This window comes from Psammomys obesus, unplaced genomic scaffold (genome assembly GCF_907164565.1).
Source record: "Psammomys obesus unplaced genomic scaffold, mPsaObe1.curated_primary_1811, whole genome shotgun sequence".
Lineage (NCBI taxonomy): Eukaryota > Metazoa > Chordata > Mammalia > Rodentia > Muridae > Psammomys > Psammomys obesus.
In genome coordinates, this window is record NW_026596091.1 from 9,402 (window position 1) to 32,576 (window position 23,175).

Genomic DNA, 23,175 nt, shown 5'->3' on the forward strand with positions numbered 1-23,175 from the left:
CCCCCCTCAGGGGGGAGCAGCCTTACCAGGCCACAGTAGAGGACAATGCAGCCACTTTTGATGAGAACTGATAGACTAAGATCAGAAAGAATGAGAGAAGGACCTCCCCTATCAGTGGACTTGGGGAGTGGCATGCATGCAGAAAGGGGAGGGAGGGTGGGATGGGCAGGGGAGGAGGGAGGGGCTCATGGGGGGATACAAAATGAATAAAGTGTAATTAATAAAAAAATAAAAGATTTAAAAAAAAACTTAACCAATAAAAAAAATGTATTTAAATAAAAAAAGAAAATTAAAAATAAGAAAAAGGTAGCATCCTTTCTCTTCCACCGCAGCACCTCATCAAATTGCACCAGGATTAAATATTTCCTCTTCTTGCCATGGGAAAGTGATCTAAGAGCTAGCAAGTGAGAGTGTCACATTTATCAACAACTTTCCTTACTAGAGGACCCACTTGAAGCCTATGCTGCCCATCTGCTACATTTTTGTAGGGGTTCTAGGTTCAGCCCATGCATGGTCCTCAGTTGATGCACCAGTATCAACAAATCCCTCTGTGTCCTGATTAGTTGGCTGTGTTTTATTTTTTTCTTGTGGAGCTCCTATCACTTTGAGGTCCTTTTCTCTTTCCTTGCACTATTCCCCAAGACCCCCTATCCATCGACCAATGTTTAGCTGTGAGTCTCAGCATCTGTTTTGAGGTTTTGCTGGGGAGAACCTCTCAGAGGATAACTCTGACAAGCTCTTGTTTGTAAGTTTAGCAAAGTATCAGTCATAGTGTCAGGGGTTGGCACTCTCTAATAGGGTGGGTCTTTGGTTGGGCCAGGCATTGGTTGGGCATTCCCTCAATCTTTAGTCTATTTGCTCTGTCTGTATTCCACATATTCTGAAAGAACAATCTTCAATTTCATATGAAAAAACAAAAATCCCAGAATAGGTAAAAACAATCCTATACAATAAAAGATCTTCTGGAAATATCTCCATCCTTGATCTCCAGGGAAACAGTAGTAAAAACTGCATGGTACCAGCATAAAAGGAGACTGGTAAATCAATGGAATAAAAAAGAAGACCCAGAAATAAACCTACACACCTACGGACACTTGAGTTTTGACAAAGGAGCCAAAACCATACACTGGAAAAGCATCTTCAACAAATCGTACTGGTCTAACTGTATGTAAAAAACTGCAAATAGATCCATATTAATCACAATGCACAAAAATAAAGTCCAAGTGGATCAAAGACCTCAACATAAAACCAGGCACATTAGATCTATTAGATGAAAACAAACAAACAAACAAAGGTGGGAAGAACCTTGAACTCATTGGCATAGGAGACAACTTCCTGAACAGAACACCAACAGCCCAAGCTCTAAGATCAATAATAAGTAAATTGGTCTTTTTTTTATGCTTTAAAGCCTTCCTTGGGGCTTAGATTTTTTTTTTTGTTTTGTTTTCCAACAGGAAACATAAACCATGGTTCACAACAGACCAGTCAGGTAAGACTTTTTCCTACAGGACATTATAGTAACAGACTTAATATATTCCATGCCTACCCAAACTATAATATAAATGTAAAAAGATCATTGAAAATCTGTGCAAATTTTAAAATTCCATAAGATCCATAGCCTTTAAACCTTTACCCAAAAATTGAGACCCTAATATGAACAAAATGAGCATTCAAGATAGAATGTAGACAATTTATGTCATGTGCTACTGTCAAATGAATCAGAGATTCTATTTGTTGTCACAGCTTAAACGTAATGAACAATTTTTGCAGCCCAAGGGCTAGAAAGAGAAGTTGACTTTTAAGAAGGTATAACATACAACTCTAATACGTTCAGACAACCTTTAGAACAGAATGCGGCTTAGGCAGTGACTTTTAGCAATGGGCAATACATGCCATGGTCAGAACTGTGGGGTGGTGAAGACTCTCACTCTACTTAGTCTAAATCCCAAGTGATAAACTCAAAATTAACTTGGGTATTACCAGAACAAATTATCTGAATCTGTTATATTTGCTTTTTACAATGCCATGTTTTGTTATGGTTTGGTTTTTCCTTCCCTAAGTATGCTAAGTAGCTCACTTGAACACTTAGGTTTGGAGATCCCAGGATTTGACCCTTACAATTTATTAACAAATATGCTTATAATATTTAAATATGCTTCTGTGGTAGAAAAAAAAAGAGTGAAGAGATACTAACAGCTAGGACTAACCTCTTTTATTTTACACACTGTATTTACTGATTCTGAGTTTTCCTCCAACATAGCTGAACACAAACTGTTACCAAAATTCAGTTGTAGAGATATACTACTTACTGCTCATGCAATCAAAAGGAAAACAAGAAACAAAATTTGGTAAAGAAAATGAATGCATTCAACCCTTGCTAATATTAGAATGATTTTAATTTTGGAACAAAATACCACAGGTAGTTATACTATTTACAAAAATTAAGAGTACAAAATTGTAAAATAGATGGATTATGCTGCAAGACAGTTTAAATTTATCCTTTCCTTGGGTTTATTGCAATTTGAATCTAGATTGCCTTTATACTCAGCAAGTTATTCTCATCAGGTAGTCTCCTTCTGCTTCTTCCTTTTTCGCCTATTTCATAAGGGAATATTGTCATGAAGCTTTAAAAATAATTATAATATAATCTAATTTATCTGCCTTCTATCAAAGGAGCATCACTTACCAAAAAAATAGTAAATTATACTTTTTAGTGGGGAAATATTTCATGAGTAGGGATGATGTGTACTCGGACTTGGAAACATGGAGTTCTTCACTTTTGGAGAAGATTCCTTAATCTATATTTCCCCAAGTGTTTATTTACATTCTGGATCTCTAACTTGACTCTGGAAAGAGAGGGATAGATAAACCATATTCAGAGAATTTAATTTAAATTTAATTAAGAGAAAATGTGTTTTGGCAAATAGAATGACAAATTTTAATAAATATCCATTTAAGGCACATAATAGACAAGTGTGTTCCTACTAAACAATAGTCTTTATTTGGAAGCAAGCAGGCACCTGGTGCAATTCTGTTTTTCGATTGCTTCTTTGTTTTTTGGTGAAATACTAAATGGTGATTTTAATCAGGATAGGAACAACAGATTAATAAACCTAAGCAAAGAATTGAATGTGATGTCAGGACCAAACAATTTGTAATCTGAATGAATTCAGAGTTTAAGATATGTTCAAAAGTAGTCTTATTTCTCAGTCAAGGAACAGTGTATATTATATAAAATTCATCAGTGTCCTGATTTAGAACTCTTCTGTCCTGATCCAGATGAATCTGAATTACTTTGTTTCTCAATGCTAAAGTACTTTTAATATTCTTTAAAAGTTTTTTTCTGAGGGTACAGGAAGCTGGAGTAGCCATTCTATTACATAATAAAATAGACTTTCAACCAAAATTAATCAAAAGAGATTGAGAACACTTCACATTCATCAAAGAAAAAATACAGCAGGATGATGTCTCAATTCTGAACATCTATGCCCCACATGCAAGGGCATGCACATTCATAAAAGATACATTACTGAAGTTTAAATCACACATTGAACACTACACAGTAATAGTAGGAGACAGGATGAGATCACACACATTCAGTGTGGTATGGCTGTAACATAAAGGACAGTGATGCTACAATCCACACACCTAGAGAGGCTAAATAAAAAGAGAGCTCAAGGAGGTATACATGTATCTCATTGTGAATGGCAAATAGAATATACATTACTGGTGGAAGAGTGGAGGAATAAGGTAGGGTATTGGGATGTGACCAAGAAGGATCAGGTATGGAGGGGATGGAAGGAGGAACATTGGAAGATGAAACTGGAATCAGGAAGAGGTAGAAACCTATTAAAATTAAAACTCCTAGCAATTTTGAGTAAACCTGACTAAGACTCATAGCAATTGAGAATACAGAGCCTGAAAGACCCATCTCCTGTAATCAGAGGGCCAGGAACCAGAGGCTGAATAGGCCAGAGACATTGGATAGAACCAAATGCTACTAGCAAAATTTAAAAAGTATATAAAATGATTCCTGAAAATATTCTGCTATACTCATAGATTGATCCAATTCCAGTTGCCATCAGAGAGGCTTTGCACAGCTACTGATGGAAATAAATGTAAAGAACCACCAGGTGGAGGATCCTTTGGAAGAGGTGTTTTAGAAAGGTGTTGTAGGAAGGTTTTTAGGAGCCAGAGATGTCCAGCACACTATGAAAAAAAACAAAATAGAACAAAATGAAACAAAACAAAACCAGAATCAAGTAACCTAAGTTCATAGGACCACACAGAGACTGAACCACCATCAAAAAAAGCAGCATGGGACAGACTTAGGCCCTCTGCCTATATGTTACATTTGTGTAGGTTGGTATTCTTCTGGAACTCCAAACACTGGGAACAGGGTCTAAGTGTTTTGCCTGCTTTTGGGACCATTTCTTCCCACTAGGTTGACTTGTCTAGCCTTAACAATAGAAGAAGTGTCTAGTCTTACTGAAACTTGATATGGCATGGCTGTTTAATGTCCATGGGTCACTGCCCTTTTCAGAAGAGAAACAGATGAAAAGCAGTTACAAGGTCAGGAGAGGGGAGGTAAGGGAAAAAAAACTGGGAGAAGAGGAAAGATGGGAAATGTAGTCAGAATGTAATAATAATAATAATAATAATAATAATAATAAAAGATAGACAGATGGGTAGATAGATAGATAGATAGATAGATAGATAGATAGATATAATCTTATGTCAATTTAAATGCATGTTTGCAGATGTGCTGGTACCTTGGTAGGCCTGTACTACTTGGTTGGCCTTGTGGAATATATACAATTTAACTTTATTCATTCAATGCTGATTTCTCTACCCCACTATCTGGTTTCAATTCAGACATTGCATTGTGATGCTTATTCTAAGCATCATCTGACACAAGTTTGTATAAACATGCCACTATATGTTCTTGGTGTTGCCAATAAAAATAGCCAGGCAATGCTGAGCAATGGAGAGAAACATCCTGGTCCAGAGGGGAGGAGAAAGAAGTGAGTGGGACATGATCTAAGGCCAACAATCAATAAAAGCGACCTCATGAAACTAAAAAGCTTCTGTAAAGCAAGGGACACTATCGTCAGAACAAAACGACAGCCTGCAGACTGGGAAAGGATCTTCCCCAACCTTATATCTGAAAGAGGGCTAATATCCAGAATATATAAAGAACTCAAGAAATTAAAAAGCAACAAATCAAGTAATCCAATTAAAAAAATGGGGTACAGAGCTAAACAGATAATTCTCAATAGAGGAATATAGAATGGCAGAGACACACTTAAAGAAATGCTCAGCGCCCTTAGCCATCAGGGAGATGCAAATCAAAACGACCCTGAGATTTTACCTTACACCCATCAGAATGGCTAAGATCAAAAAACTCAAGTGATATGCTGTAGAGGATGTGGAGAAAGGGGAACCCTCCTCCCTTGCTGGTGGGAATTTAAACTTGTACAACTCCTTTGGAAATCAATCTGGCACTTTCTAAGACAATTAGGAATAGTGCTTCCTCAAGATCCAGCTATACCACTCCTAGACATATATCCAAAATATGCTCAAGTACACAACAAGGACATTTGTTCAACCATGTTCATAGCAGCTTTATTCGTAATAGCCAGAACCTGGAAACAACCCAGATGTCCCTCAACGGAGGAATGGATGCAGAACTTTGGTATAGCTACACAATGAAATACTACTAAGCAATTAAAAACAAGGAAATCATGAAATTTCCAGGCAAGTGGTGGAATCTAAAAAAGATCATCCTGAGTGAGGTATCCCAGAAACAGAAAGACACACATGGTATATACTCACTTATAAGTGGATATTAGACATATAATATAGGATATTCATACTAAAGTCTGTACATCTAAGGAACCTAAGAAAGAAGGAGGACCCTGGGTAAGATGCTCAATCTTCATTCAGAAAGGCAAAGGAGACAGACATTAGAAGAGAGAAAACAAGGAACAGGTCACGAGCTTATCACTGAGAGCCTCTGGGACCCAGCAATGTATCAAAACATATGCTGAGACTCATAGCCAAACTTTGGGCAGAGTTCAGGGAATCTTATGAAAGAAGGGGGAGATAGAAAGACCTGGAGGGAACAGGAGCTCCACAAGGAGAGCAACAGAACCAAGAAATCTGGGCACAGGGGTCTTTCTGAGACTGATACTCCAAACAAGTACCATGCATGGAGATAACCTAGAACCCCTGAAGAGAAGTAGCCCATGCCAGCTCAGTGTCCAAGAGGGTTCCCCAGTAATAGGAAAAGGGACCATCTCTGACATAAACTCATGGGCTGGCTCTTTGATCACCTCCCCCTGATGGGGGAGCATCATAACTAGTCCACAGAGGAAGACAATGAAGCCAGTTCTGATGAGACCTTATAGGCTAGGGTCAGATGGAAGGGAAGGAGGACCTCCCCTATCATGGACTGGGGGAGAGGTATAGGACAAGAAGAGGGAGGGAGGATAGGATTGGGAGGGGATGAGAGAGGGGACTATAATTAGGATACACAGTGAATAAACTGTAATTAATATAAAAATTAAAATTAAAATATTTTAGTAGTAGTAAAAGTATTATGTCTCAACTGAAATTTTTAAAAAGTTCTCTTGAAAATAAGTATACCTTTAAGTATATATATTTTTAGTTTATATAAGGACATTCACATTAAAGTTTAGCCTGCCTTTTGTAAGCACCTTTTATTTTTTTAAGATTTATTTATTTTATTATGTATACAATATAAAGTTGTATACACAATAAAATAAAATTGTATACATATTTTATCATGTATACAATGTTCTGCCTGCATATACACCTGAACATCAGAGTCCATTACAGATGGTTGTGAGCCACCATGTGGTTTCTAGGAATTGAACTCAGGACCTCTGGAGGAGCAAGCAGTGCTCTTAACCTCTGAGCCATCTCTCCAGCCCATAAGCACCTTTTAAAATTAAATTGTTGTAATTTCTATGTGCCTGCCTCTGTCTCCCAGTCGTTGAGATCCATGTGACTTCCAAGTCCTGGGATTAAAGGTGTGAACACCACACCTGGATCTAAGTTAGGCTGGTTGAACTCAGAGATCTGCATGCTTCTGTCTCTTGAATGTTAGGATTAAAGGCAGTTGCCTCCGCAGTGCTGGAATTAAAGGTATGAACCAACCACCACCGTCACCCTGTTCCTTGTAACCCTAGGATTTAGAATGCAACTAACTTGTCGGGATCTCCCTGTCTGCTAAGACTAAAGGCATGGGCTACTATTGCCCTGTTAAAATTTTTTATCTTAGCTCCAAATTGTTACTCAAAACATTTTAAATTTCCGAACTGTGTTTTAATACCAAACCACAAAAATATCCTTATTTAAGAAGAAAACTCAAGTCTTCATACCTTAATTTAAACTGAATTACTAAGCTATCTGATGAAATATCACCTCTCTTTGTTCAGTAGATCTCTCTTGTTTAAATCTAATCATTATCAATTTAGATGGTATCCATAGCCTTTCTTCTTCTGTGGAAACAAAGGCAAAACCTCTTCCCCAATGCAACACATATCCTGGTTTCCATTCTGAAGTCAACATATCTTTAAAATATACAGGCTGATTTAATTCAGCAGGGTTTTTTTTTCTATTATCCAATGTCTCTCTGCAAGTGTTGTCTCCTTTTCATTAGCATTTTAAAGTTAATAAAGCACTGTGTAATGTATCTTTGGGGGTCTTTATTACCCCTTTCAGTTTATTAAGCATTTCTTTTAAAGTACTATTAGATATTTCTATAATTGCTTGTCCTCTAGGATTGTGGTATGCCTGTAATACACTTTATGTTGTAATATGCAAAAAACTGTTTCAATAAAGACATATGCGGGAGCATTGTCAGTCTTAATTTAAACACATAGCCCCATAATAGCCATAGCTCTAATAAATGTGTAATTGCCAAATCAGACTTTTGATAACTTAAAGCAGTTGCCCATTGAAATCCTGAGTAAGTATCTATGATATGATGCAAATACTTTAAGTTTCCAAACTCTGCAAAATGAAATGCATCCATTTGCTAAATTTCATTTCATTGGTTCCTTTTGGTTTACTTCCTACAGATAATGGAATTTGGTTATATAAAGAACAGCTAAGTAGGACATTGCCTTATAATTTCCTTAGCATGTTTCCAAAGTGATAGAAAAATCTTTCTTCAAACCTTTACTGTTAACATGGGTGTTTCTTTGAAATTTTGAGGCTTCTAGGACATTTTCTACTAACAGCTGATCAATTTCAACATTACCTTGTGCTATGGGGCCTGGTAGACCCATATGAGATCTGATATGTGTTATAAACAATTGATGATTTCAATTTCTAATTATTTGTTGTAACTGAATTAATAGAAGTTAATTCTGAATCATCTATAATGAGTTCAGCAGTTTCAATATGTAAAATAACTCTTCATATTGTGAATTGGTAAGTGTATTAAAAGGTGAAGAAAAAAATCACATAATACCATAAGAATGGCATACAAATCTAATTTTTGAACTGAATTATAAGGGTTCCGAGTCACTTTACTTACTTTTCCTGACTTATAACCCATTTTTATATTTGCAACAGTATAAAATGTGGGTGCTCCAGAAATTGGTGCCCCTTTTACTATACAAGGGAGAATCCAATTAGTTATTTTTTATAAATTGAAGTCTCTTGCTTTTGATATATTTGTTGTTAATTTCTTCCAAAATGTTACTGCATGCTCTTTGCCAATGTTCATTTTCTACCCATGATGAGACAATTTCAGTATTAGAAAAGGGTACCACAATTTCTGCTGGGCCTATTCCTTCTAATTGACAAAGTTTTGTTTTTCCTTTCAGAATCAATTTAAACATCATTTCTACATAGGTCTTTATTTTTTTATTCTGTTTATGTGATAAAAATATCCATTCTAAGATACTATCTTCTCTCTGCATAAGAATTCTCATTGGAGAATGAGTAGAAGGCAAAACAACCAGAACACAATCTAGCTGTGGATCCAAGTTATCCACATGTGCATCCTGTAGTTTCTTTTCTACCAGAGTCAATTCTCTCTCAGTATCAGCTGATAATTTTCTTGGACTATTTAAATCCTTTTCACCTTGAAAGGCTCAAAATAAATTACTCAGCTCTTGATTAGTTAATACAGTTGTGGGTCATTGACAGTTAATATCGCCTAGCAATTTTTGAAAATCATTAAGAGTTTGTAATTGATCTCTCCTTATTCGTACTTTCTGTATTTGAATTTTTGGTAAACCTATCTTATATCCTAAATAACTGATAGGATCTCCTTTTTGTATGTTTTCAAGAGCAATTTGTAATCTCTAGCAAGGCAAAATTCTCTTTACTTCATCAAAGATTTTTTTCCCTAAGGTATCTGCATCTGAATCAGCCAGTAAGATATCATCCATATAAGGGTAAATTTTAAATTGAGGAAAATGTTTTTGAATTATTTCTAATGACTGTTGTTCAAAATATTAACAAAATGTAGGACTGGACTGTTTTAACATTTCTTGTGGTAATACATTATGATAATATCTCATTATAGGACCACTATTATTATAAGTTGGTGCTGGGCAAAAAACCAAACCAAAACAAAACAAAAAACCTTTCCCTATCATGCTCACTCAAAAGGATTGTGAAAATACAATCAGTTACTATCAGAAGGCCATGACTTAGATACTAAAGAAGGCAAAGGGTTTCCAGGTTGTAAAGAGCCCATTGGCTGAATCACCTTTTTTATGTCTCTTAAATCTGTTAACATCCTTCATTTTCCTGATTTCCTTTTTATAACAAACACTGGTAGATTTCTTCATGTGCTGAACATTTAGCTGTTCTTGTACCAGCTGCTTTAAACAATTTTTCTTTTTTCATAGGCCATTGATCCACCAACACAGGCTTGTCAGCTATTTTGAAGGTAAGGCAGTTAGTAACTTTGGAAGTCCAATACCCATCGTGCCCTGCTTATGAACAACTTGGACAGTCTGTGACTGTTCTTTACAATACCTTTTAATATTTTTCTCAGGAGCATTCTTTATTTTATAGTTTGTTTCTGAGATTGGAGGAATGTGTTTTCCATTGCTGTTACAGATTGCATCCCCATAAATTCATGGCCATATTGCTTCCTTTTGGCCCTATGCACTCAACACATCTTGCACTTTGTTTTACCTCAGATAAAGCTCCAGTCCCTAGAAGCTGTATATTTACTTCCTGAAGAGGCCAATATGGATGCCAGTACTTTGGTAAAATTATTGTTACATCTGCTCCTCTGTTTAGGACCAATGAAATAATGATGCACACAGATTTTATATGAAAGAGGTTTATTCGATGAAGATGAAGATGAAGAGAGAGGAGAGAGTGAAACATGATAAGTAAAAGGAAGAGGGCACCCTTATGGAGAATGGGGAGAGAGCAGGAGAGCGAGAGAGTAAGAGGGCAAGAGAGCAAGAGAGTGACAAAGTGGTGGGTTACTCCTTTTAAGGAGCAACATAACCATGCCTGCTAGGTGTGGCTACCTAGTGAGTGACCAGGCTGCAGGCTGGTCAGAAGCAGGCTGCCTAAATACTAACATTCCTCCCTTTTTCTGTAATTAAAAAAATGAGGAGCTTGGGCTGCTTCTTGTATGGCAAGTTAAAGTATATAAATTTAGGTTCATTAAAAGTAGCTCTTGGTTGCCATGCAAGGGGGTAAGAGAGAGAGAGAGAGAGAAAATAACAACAAAATGTCCAGATTACATGGTCAAGAGGAGGAGGGAAAGCCCCTGCCCTGTAAAGTTCAGGGCAGAAGGTTGCCAATAGAGAGTTGCCAGCAGGTAGACTGAGGAATGCTGGGAGAACCTGGAGCTATTGTCTGAGCCTGAAGTACACCATTCCAGCCTTTTGTTAGTAATAAGTGACTACTGGGTGTAGATTCTCTTCTGGTTACTTCCAGCTGACACTGGAGGCACTGTAGGGCTGTCAAAAGCTAAAATGCTGGTCACATCCAGGAAGAACATGCTGTTCAGGGTCTGTGAGAACATCTGTGGCAGATCTTGGTTGACACAGTCTGCAAAGTCAGACTGGAGCATCTGTGGTAGCTGCTTTGGCACTGTCGTGGGTCTGGCAGGATACTGGAACATATGCATAGGCAGAAGACAAAGTTAAGTAAGTTATAGAGAAAATCCCTGTAGGTGTACTTTTAAAACTTTTGAGAGAGGGAACAGGGACAGGAGACTTGAACATGAAAACCTCGGTTTACCTGAGGGAATCTCCATTTACCTAATCACTAGCAGTAGTTAAAAGACTTTGCTTTGGATCTGTCATCTAAGGAAACTGAGGCCAAGTTTGGTTACAGAGGTGTGTAAGATTAGAGGCCCTTAAAGCGGGCACTAAGTGTAGAAATATGAAATTCTGCAGAAGACATCCCAAAGGAGAATCTGGAGGAACGGACTAATGGACTATTCCCATTGGGCAGATAGGAGTCAGTGACCTGTCAAGGCATCCCAAGAACAGGTGTTATTCAGTAGATTGGTACAATCTGTTCCAACAGCTCATCAGTATTGGCCAGAGACTAAGCACACAGTTGCCCAAAGCAGACACAGTTTATCTAGCACTAGGAATTTCATAGATGAGCGAAAGAGGGAGGGAGAGAAACCATGCCAGTAATGGAAAAATTGTACCCAAGGGAGAAAAAGGTCCTAGATGAAGGGTTTGGATGTTGGTTGGATGTAGGGCTATCTTGTAATTCAAAAGTGTTTGCTACCAATTCATGCTGCGACAACCAAAATAACACAAAGAAATTTGATGTGATAATATTATTTCTATGGAATAAAGTCTTATGTTTTATATGATTTTATTTTTTTAAATTTCATTTGTCTATTACAGCAACTTTTAAATTGTCAATGTAGGAAGCCAGATTGGAAATTTTCTAGTATCTATCTTTGGGAACAGACTACCTGAGAAGCAATAGGTGTGGCAGAAAGTCTGAGTGTGGCTTGTTGATCATCAGTAGGCCAATTGGGTTATTAGGACTAGTCAACCAGAAGTGAAGACTCATCAATTGGGTGGTGTTGGGTGTAGGAATGTAGCAATCAGTAGCCAGGTACTAATACCAACCAAAAGGGAAGATGCACCAATCAGCTGGTGTTGGGTGTAGGCAATCAAGCAGCCAGGAAAGGGAAGTCCCAAAACCAGGGAAATGGTAGGACTCCCACCCTCTGAGATAGGTAATAGCCCAATTAACATGAGAGATGGAATCAGGTGGATATACTGCAGCTTACAAGAATTAATTTTAGGCTTTGCAAAGGAGATAAAACTTTAGATATGTTAGCATCACAATTGTAATCTGAACTGAAATATACATTGTAGAAAAGGCAGTAGACACACATTTATGTTAACAGCATAAGCATTCTTTAAGGTGAGTTCTGAAAAGGCAGAAGCTTTTCATGAAGTAGAAAGGACAAAAGCTCACTTGATCTTAACCTTTAGTATGATTTACACATTATGAAGATTTAAAATCTTGAGTATTGGTATAATGTTCTTTTGGAATGTATACAATTTATCCTTGTTCATTCAAATGCTAATTTTTCTATCCTACTATCTGGTTTCAATCTGGACATTGCATTGTGATACTTATTCTAAGCATCATCTGTCTCAGGTTTGTGTAAACGTGGCCCCATTTGTTTTCTATATTGTCAATTAAACAACCAGCCCCAATGCTGTGCAATGGAGAGGATAGGGTGGGACATCCTGGTCCAGAGGGGAGAAGAAGGAAGCAAGAAGAGTAGGAGCAGAGAATCTGAAGGAGAGGTCTTGGAACCACAAGGAGAGATGGGACCAGATCTAAGATATGACTAAAAGCAAGTATAATGGGTGAAATCTGAATGGTAGGAAACTATGTGGGCTTGGAGGTTTAGGATGGAATAACTATTGTCCAGCATTGTGCTCTAGGTTAATTAAATAAATCTCAATCTCTGTGTGGTGATTTGGGTATACAGCTGGTTTAGGACTCACTGCTGATTAACTAAAAGATAAATCAATACTTGAGGTTACTATACTATACAGGATGGTATAGTGGATTGCTTTTGTATTAGAGTTAGATTAATAAATCAGAGCTCTACTGATAAAAGTCAAAGATCTGGACAGTCAATATAACAGTAGCATAGCAACAGGAAATATTAAGCATGTTTACCTATTTAGAATACCTTAAATCACCTTAGACCTTGCAACCTTTCTATCGACTTAAAACACATTCTTAGACCCTCAAACATCTCTACTTTGCACTTACCAACACTTTCTTAGACCCTCAAACATTTATAACTTGTGTTTACCAACCTTACAACAATTTCTTAGACCCTCAAATAATATTTTTCTTAGGCCTTTGAATCTAGTTATTTACCATGAGACATAGGTGAGACTGCTATGAACATTTATTGTCCTTTAGCTAAAGGGATAGTAGAAGGTTACATCTGAGACCTGTTTCTTGAGTCTGGTAACAAAGCATATTGTGTCTAGATCTGACAGTAACAACTCTAGGACTCACGTTTAAGGCCTGGTCTTCTGTATATGAACTGAGAAAGCATCTGATATCTCCCAAGACTTGGCAATATGTTTGTGGGGCCCAAGTGTGAGGCCAAAACAGACCTGCATTGTTACCCTGGGCTAGGCAATGGTGGTGGAGGTCACTGAATCTAGGAGCCATTTGTCCTCTGCCAGGCCAAGGAGTTTGTAGGCTGGAAGTGTCTGTGGCTCTTGTGCTGGTTGAGCCTCCATGGCTGGGTACAGAGGACAAGCCTGCATCAGAGCATTTTGACTTCTAGAAGCCAGTCTGCCAGCAGGCAGTGTGTGGCTTATTGAGACAGGGACCAGTGTCCTTCCTGGCTGCATTTGAAACAGTTATCTGGTGGAGTTAACTTTTGGCTATATCCTAGCAGGATGGAGCATTGTAGACCTCTTGTTTTTTTGTGCTGGAATGCTAATAGCCTCAGAGCAGCAGCCAAGGTCTAAAGCATACTTTTTGCTGTATATGAACCTATTGGAAAGACTCCTCTCTTATTATTTTTACCAACTCCTGTATGGTGACTTAGGTACCATCCTCAGCTGTTAATTAAAGATGGCAGTGAGGCCATGTCTGTATCTGTAGAACTATAAATATATTTTTGAACATGTTAAAGGACTTTATCATCTATGAGATGACTGACTATTAACTTGCATTTGTTAACCATTAAATATTAGGACTTTAGGTTTCATCACTGTTAAGTAAGAGCCTTAAAAGTAGTCCCCTAAAGTAAGATCATGATAGTTTCCTGTATAATTTAGTATATAAAAAGTTCATAGCTTATAAAAGTCTATACTTTTACCATATTTAGAAAACAAGACCAAGCATATTTTAAACTTTTGATAGTGAAGATATAGCACAATGACCAAGTTTTAAAGTAAATAAATAAATGCCTCTAAAATTAATAAATCTTAATGTAGAGTATTGGTAAAAACTTACATGTAGTAACCCCTGAGTTATAAGTTTTAAAACCAACAATATGGTAGAAAAGTATAAAACAATTTTAAAATTACATTTTAATTTATTATATCAAACCTATCAGCAGAAAGCCTAGTGGTGAATCTGGATCATAGGCAGCTGATGGCAGGAGAAATAGCATTTATAAATTTAGGAATTGATAAAGACATAGACAGTTAGATCTACAATTTAAATTAGCTTAATTTGAGGGATACAAGATGGCGGTGACCAGCTCACACTGTATCTGAGAAGCAGAGGATCTGAAACTCCAAAATTAGTGAGTGGAGGGACAACTGAAGGTAGAAAATCAACACTGGGGCTTCCTGAAATAGAGGGGGACATAACAGGAGCTGAGAACATTTAGATTCAGGTCACCTGCAGACTTCTCTGGGGACAGAGAGGGGCAAACGTTCTAACATCTTGCACTTCCCTTTTTTGAGCCTCCCTCCTCCTTGGAGGAGCTGTCCCACAACACCAGAGACTCTCTGCACAGAATTCACTGCCTGTGGACTGAGACAGATGAGGTGGGCCAGCTGTACCAACCTTCCATGTCCCAGATCAGAGGTACCATCCTTCCCGGTCCTGGGACTTCGAGCATCTGTACAGACCCCACAGGGCCTCCCAGTCAGTGACTGTAAGGTGCCACGGACCAGCCCAGTCAGGCTCCCTGCGTCCGCGGCAAAATCAGAGGTTTGGATGTCAGGAAGGCACAGTTTCAGGTGAATGACAGTCAGAGACCACACTGGAGAGTGATTCTACTGCTGCAATTTTACTGAAGTCAGGCTAATAATTTTATAGTAATTTCTTAAGGAAGCACCTTGAAGTTGGCATGCTTTCCAAAACATTCAAACTTTTACCAAGGATACAAAGTTTATGTTTTAACTCAAAAGTGTAGCCAAGCGTAAAGCAGTGCCCACAAGAAATCTTGGCCTAGTAACTTTCTGATCAACGCAAACAAGAAACAAAAACCTCAAACTGTGGTTTCATTATCACTGACTAGTGAAGGGGAAAGTCAGGAGCTGTAATAGTACTCCGAGCCAAGTCAAATACCTGCCAAAGTCTTTTTCTACATTAAAGTCTAAATACACCTTGGTCAACCATCCTCCCATATGTCTTGTTTAAGATTTATAATCTTCCTTAGAAACAAGATGCTAAAGGGAGGCATGCTCAAGCCTGCTGTACTTGCTTATGCTATTTTTTCCTAAGAAGAAGCCCATTATTTTTTCACTATTCTTGTAATGCTTTCTAATACTAAATCTGATTCATTACTTATTTTTCTTTTACTCTATTCTTGCTAAAGCTTTTAATAATCTATCAAAAATATATTTCCTTGAATAGTTAGTTCTGCTGTACCAGGAAGCATAGAGAAAAACCAAAAGGCTCATTCAATCCTTCATCTGAAAAAGCAGGATTTTCAGAGTACATGTTTTTGGAATAGATGGCTAGGGGGAACATCCAGGGGCTTCCAGGGAGTGGATTCCCGTAGGAAATGTGTCTCCTCGTCTTAGCAGCGTAATTTTATTCTTATATAGCATATTTTTATGCTCATATAGACTCTGTAGTTAGTGTGGCAGTAAGGTCTGCCCAGTCTCTCAGTGGCAGACAGCTGGCTGTACAGCCACCAAAGTCTAGCAGTCCCACAAAAGCACCCAAGTACACCAGGCGCCAGGCCACCTAGGTCTGTGGACCCCTGTTGTGGCTCCCAGGACTTCCCAGCAGGCACCTGGACCGGCCTCCCAGTGGCTTCAGCTAGACTCCCTAGTTCAGCGGCTGCAGCACCATCCAGCTGACAGAGCTTGTCCTCCCGCATTTGACTCAGCAGGTCCAAACATGAGAGTAAAGAACAGGGGGAACCCCTGTGCTTTCTGATTTGACCTGCTAGAGAGTGAGTGCACTCTCAAGTGCCTACAGAGCCCTAGATCCAGGATGCTTCTATGCTAGCAGCCAGACATCAGATCCCTCCCACCCACACATCCACTGTGGGAAACAGGTATTCTTGGGACATTGAAACCCCTGCTCTGTGGGTCTACCAGTGGAGCTCAGGCAAATAACTCCTGGAGCCCAATCAGAAACTAATACCAGTAGCCTGTAGGCCCCTGAGGTAATCAAGGAATTTGTGCCTGCGATCATCACCAGCGCCTGTGATACCTTCAGTGCTTGTGACACCTTCAGCGCCTGCAACAACTTTGGTGCCTGCAAGTCGTCCTTACCTCACACTGAAGATGTCTACATTCTCTAGCACACTGTCCCTCAAGGCACACTTCCATGCACACTCATGAGCACATGCTTGCATGCACTTGTCCTTCTGTGCCTACGAACTTTCCTTACAGGTATAGCTGAAACACCAACACACACGCTGAAACCACTGGACCCCTCTCATCTTCCTGAAGAATTCTCCAGACACCAGAGAAAGATGGTACCAGTCTGAACTGCAGAATCCAGGAACAAATAATGAAGGTTGCTGAGAAGCAAATGGCCAGAGGTTGGTGAAAGAACACATACAACAAAAATCAGGACATCATGGCTTCACCAACAACCCCCCAAATCAATGGATACTCCAATTCATTGACAACACAGGACAATGACTTTAAAGCTATGCTTAGCCAGTTATTAGAGGCACATAAAGAGGAAACAAACAAATCTCTCAAAGAAATTGCCACACAAATGGAAGCAAAAAAGAGGAAATGAACAAAGCTCTCAAAGAAACACTGGTAAATATAGCCAAACTAATAGAGGCACAAGTAGAGGCAGAATTAATGGCATATAGAGAGGAAACAAATAAAAATTGGAGACCATCATAGACAGACAGGAATCCACATTCAAACAGATGAAGAAAATGGTGCAAGGCATAAAAACAGAATTAGAATCAATAAAGAAAACACCGAGAAAACCCTGGAGCTGGAGAACTTCGAGAAAAGATCAGGAACCACACAGGTAAACATCACCATCAGAATACAAGAGATAGAATAGAGAATCTCTGGTGCTGAAGATACACTTGCAGAAATTGATACCTCTCTCAAAGAAAAAGTAAAATTGGAAAAGTTCCTAACACAAAACATCCAAGAAATCAAGGACGCCATGAAAAGACAAAATCTAAGAATAATAGTAATTGATGAAAAAAGAAGATTCCAACCTCCACGGTCCAGAAAATATCTTCAAGAAAATCATATAAGAAATTTTTCCCATTAACACACAAGAGTTTTACAGAACACCAAATAGACTAGACCAGAAAAGAAAATCCTCATCTCACATAATAGTCAAAACAGTAAATCTACAGAACAAAGAAAAAATATTGAAAGTAGCAAGGGAAAAAGGCAAACTAACATATAAAGGTAGATCTATCAGAATCACACCAGACTTCTCATCAGAAACTATGAAAGCCAGAAGGGCTTGGGAAGATGCCATGCAGACTTCAAGGGATCACAGATGCCAACCCAGACTACTATACCCAGTAAAGCTTTCAATCAACATAGGAGAAAACAAAATATTCCATGACAAAACTAAATTTAAACAATATCTACACAGCAACCCAGCTCTACAGAAGATACTAGAAAGAAAACTACAATCCAACGAAAACAACTACACCTAAGAAAACATAGGATACAGATAACTTTCCCAACAAAAATTAAAAGAAAACAAGCAAAGAATCACAGTAACACCACCAACTCCACAATAAAAGGAACTAACATTCATTGGTCACTATTATCTATCAGCATCAATGAACTCAACTCTCCAATAAAAAGACACAGCTTAACAGAATTGTTGCAGAAACAGGATCCAACATTCTGCTGTATCCAAGAAACACACCTCTGCAACAAAGACAAACACTACCTCAGAGTAAAGGCTAGAAAAATGTTTTTCAAGCAAATAGATCCAGAAAACAAACTGAGGTAATATCTAATAAAATAGACTTTCAAATAAAAAAAATTAAAAAAAAGATGAGGAGGGGCACTTCATTCTCATCAAAGGCTGGTGAAAATTTCACCTGGAGGACATCACAATTCTGAACATCTATGCTCCAAATACAAGACTGCCTACATTTGTAAATGAAACATTAGTAAAGTTTAAATCACACATCAACCCCAACACCTTAATAGTGGGAGACTTCAACACTCCACTTTCACCAAGGGACACATCATCTAGACAGAAGCTAAACAGGGAAATAAGTGCACTTACAGAAGCCCTAAATCAAATGGACCTAACAGACATTAAACAGAACCTTTCACCCAAACACAAAAGAGTATACCTTCTTTTCAGCACATCATGGAAACTTCTCCAAAATAGACCATAGAGTTGGTCACAAAGCAAGCCTCAATAGATACAAGAAAATTGAAATAATCCCTTGTACCCTATATAACCACCATGGTCTAAAGTTGGACCTCAACAATAACAGAAATAACAAAAACCCTAGACACACATGGAAACTGAACAACTTGCTACTCAATGACAGCTGGGTCAGGGAAGAAATAAAGAAAGAAATTAAAGTCTTCCTAAAATTCAATGAAAATGAAGACACAACATACCCAAATTTATGTGACAGAATGAAAGCAGTGCTAAGAGGAAAGTTCATAGCACTAAGTGCCTTCAAGAAGAAATTTGAAACATTGCATAGACGCAACTTAACAGCTCACCTGAAAGCCCTAGAAAAAAAAGAAGCAGACACATCCAAGAGGAGTAGATGGCTGGAAATAATCAAGCTTGGGGCTGAAATAAATAAATTAGAATCAAATAAAACTATTCAAAGAATCAATGAAACCAAGAGCTGGTTCTTTGAGAAAATCAACAAGATAGACAAACCCTTAGCCAATCTAACTAAAAGGCAGAGAGAAACTATCCAAGTCAGCAAAATCAGAAATGAAAAGGGACAACAGACACTGAGGAAAGTTAAACAATCATTAGGTCTTACTACAAAAGCCTATATGCCACAAAATTTGAAAATCCAAATGAAATGGACAATTTTCTTGATAGATTCCATTTACCAAAATTAAATCAACATTAGGTAGAAAGATTGAATAGTCCTATATCCTCTGAGGAAATAGAAGCAGTCATCAAAAGTTTCCCTTCCAAAAAAAGCCCAGGGCCAGATGGTTTCAATGCAGAATTCTACCAGACCTTCAGAGAAAACCTAACTCTAATTCTCTTCAAACTAGTCCACAAAATAGAAACAGAAAGAACACTACCAAACTCATTCTATGAAGCCACAGTCACCTTGATACCTAAACCACACAAAGACCTAACTAAAAAAAGAGAACTTCAGACTTCTCTCTTTAATGAACATTGATGCAAAAATACTCAATAAAATATTGGCAAACTGAATCCAAGAACACATAAAAGATATCATCTACCATGACCAAGTAGGCTTCATCCCAGACATGCTGGGGTGGTTCAATATATGGAAATCCATCAATATAATCCACCATGTAAACAAACTGAAGGAGAAAAACCACATGATAATAACCTTAGATGCCAAAACAGCACTCAACAAAATCCAACACCCATTCATGTTTAAAATCTTGGACTGATAAGAGATACAAAGCACATACCTAAACATAATAAAGACAATAAACAGCAAGCCGATAGCCAACATCAAACTCAATGGAGAGAAACTTAAATCAATCCCGCTGAAATCTGGGACAAGGCAAGGCTGACCACTCCATTTCTCTTCAACATTGTACTTGAAGTCCTAGCTAGAGCAATAAGACAACTAAAGGAGATCAAAGGGATAAAAACCAGGAAGGAAGAAGTCAAAGTATCACTATTCACAGATGATATGATAGTATACATGAGTGACCCCAAAAATTCATCCAAGGAACTCCTTCAGCTGATAAATACCTTCAGCAAAGTGGCTGGATATAAAATTATCTCAAAAAATTCAAAGCCCTCTTATATACCAAAGATGAAAGGCCTGAGAAAGAAGTTAGAAAAACAACAGCCTTCACAATGACCACTGAAAACATAAAGTATCTTGGTATGACTCTAACCAAACAAGTGAAAGACTTGTTTGAAAAAAACTTCAAGTCTCTGAAGAAAGAAATTGAAGAAGATATCAAAAGATGGAAAAATCTCCCGTGCTCATGAATGGTAGGTTTAACATAATGAAAATGACCATTCTGCCAAAAGCAATCTACAGATTCAATGCAGTTCCCATCAAAATACCAATACAATTCTTTACAGACTTTCAAAGAAAAATTCTCAACTTCATATGGAAAAACAAAGCCCAGAATTTACAAAACAATCCTGTACAACAACAGATAGTCTGGAGGTATCTCCATCCCTGATCTCAAGCTGTACTACAGAGCAATAGTAATAAAAACTGCATGGTCCTGGCATAGAAACAGAATGGTGGATCAATGGAACCAAATAGAAGATCCAGAAATAAACCCATACTCCTATGGATGCTTGATTTTTTTTTTACAAAGAAGCCAAAACCATTCAATGGGAAAAAAGACAGCATCTTCATTAAATGGTACTGGTCCAACTGTATGTCTACATGTAGAAAAATGCAAATAGATCCATATTTATCACCCTGCACAAAACTAAAGTCTAAGTGGGTCAAAGACCTCAACATAAAACCAGACACAATAAATTGGTTAGAAAAAAAAAGTGGGACAGAGCCTAGAACTCATTGGCAAAGGAGAAAACTTCCTGAACAGAACACCAACAGCACAGCTCTAAGATCAACAATCAATAAATGGGACCTCATGAAACTAAAAAGCTTCTGTAAAGCAAAGTACACTGTCGTCAGAACAAAACAACAGCCTACAGATTGGGAAAGAATCTTCCCCAACCCTATATATGACAGAAAGCTAATTCCCAGAATATATAAAAAAAATCAAGAAGTTAAAAAGCAAAAAATCAAGAAATCCAATTAAAAAAATGGGGTGCACAGCTAAACAGATAATTCTTTATAGAGTAATATTGAATGGCAGAGACACACTTAAAGAAATGCTCAGCGCCCTTAGCCATCAGGGAGATGCAAATCAAAACGACCCTGAGATTTCACCTTACACCCATCAGAATGGCTAAGATCAAAAACTCAAGTGACAACACATGCTGGAGAGGATGTGGAGAAAGGGGAACTCTCCTCCGTTGCTGGTAGGAATGTAAACTTGTACAACCACTTTGGAAATCAATCCAGTGCTTTCTCTGACAATTAGGAATAGTGCTTTTTCAAGATCCAGCTCTACCATTCCTAGGCATATATCGAAAATATGCTCAAGTACACAACAAGGACATTTGTTCAACCATGTTTGTAGCAACTTTATTCGTAATAGCCAGAACCTGGAAACAACCCAGATGTCCCTCAATGGAGGAATGTATACAGAAACTGTGGTACATTTACGTAATGGAATACTACAAAGCAATTAAAAACAAGGAAATCATGAAATTTCCAGGCAAATGGTGGGATCTAGAAAAGATCATCCTGAGTGAGGTTTCCCAGGAGCAGAAAGACACACATGGTATACAGTCACTTATAAATGTAGGCTAGGCCTGTAAGATAGGACAAACATTAAAATCTGTTCACCTAAAGAAGCTAGACAAGAAGGAGGACCTTCTTGTAAGATGATCAATCATCACTTAGAAAGACAAATGGGATGGACATTGGAAGTAGGAGAAAACAAGAAACAGGACAGGAGCCTATCATAGAGGGCCTCTGAAAAACTCTACCTACCAGTGTATCAAAGCAGATGCTGAGATCATAGCCAAACCTTGGGCAGAGTGCAGGGAATCATATGAAAGAAGGGGAAGTTAGTAAGACCTGGAGAGGAAGGGAACAACACAAGGACCAAATATATCTGGGCACAGGAATCTTTTCTGAGACTGTATCTCCAACCAAGGACCATTCATGGATGTAACCTAGAAATCCTGCTCAGATGTAGCCCATGGCAGCTCAGCATCCAAGTGGCTTGCCCTAGTAAGGAGAGCAGGGACTCTCTCTGACATGAATTTAGGGGCTGTCTCTTTGATCACCTCCTCCTGATGGGGGAGCAGCCTTACCATGTTACAGAGGAAGACAATGTAGCCAGTCTTGATGAGACCTGATATGCTAAGGTCAGATGGAAGGGGAAGAGTTCCTTCATTATCAGTGAACTTGGAGAGGGGCATGGGAGGAAATGAGGAAGGGATGGTGAGATTTGGAGGGAATGAGTGTGGGGGCTACAGCTAGCATATAAAGTGAAGAAACTTAATTAATATAAAATATAAATAAATGAATGAATAAATAAATAACATTTTGTAAAAAAAAACTGCTCATGCTTGAACGCTTGGGAATTTGTATAAATAAAGGAAGCTCGAGCTATTTGGGGCCTCTTGCTTGAATGACAAGAGGTTGTCATTGTCTTTGTTTTTGCCAGTGCTATATCTCCATCCTGCATCCAAGAACCCCACTAGAACTCCAGAAAGAAGTATTCCTGCATATCACATACCAAAATGATAAGAAGTTCTGGATTTTATATACCCAAATGGAATGGAGTCCTAGATTTCATGTACTTTCGTGGAAGAATTCCTTCATATAATGCACCTTCATTGGAAAACCCATAAATATCATATCACTACATATCATATCCCTGCATAAGAAGAAGTCCTTGATCCTTTGTACCTGCAGGTGAAGAATTACTACCCATCATGTACACTCATTAGATAAAAGTCCTGGATACAATGTAC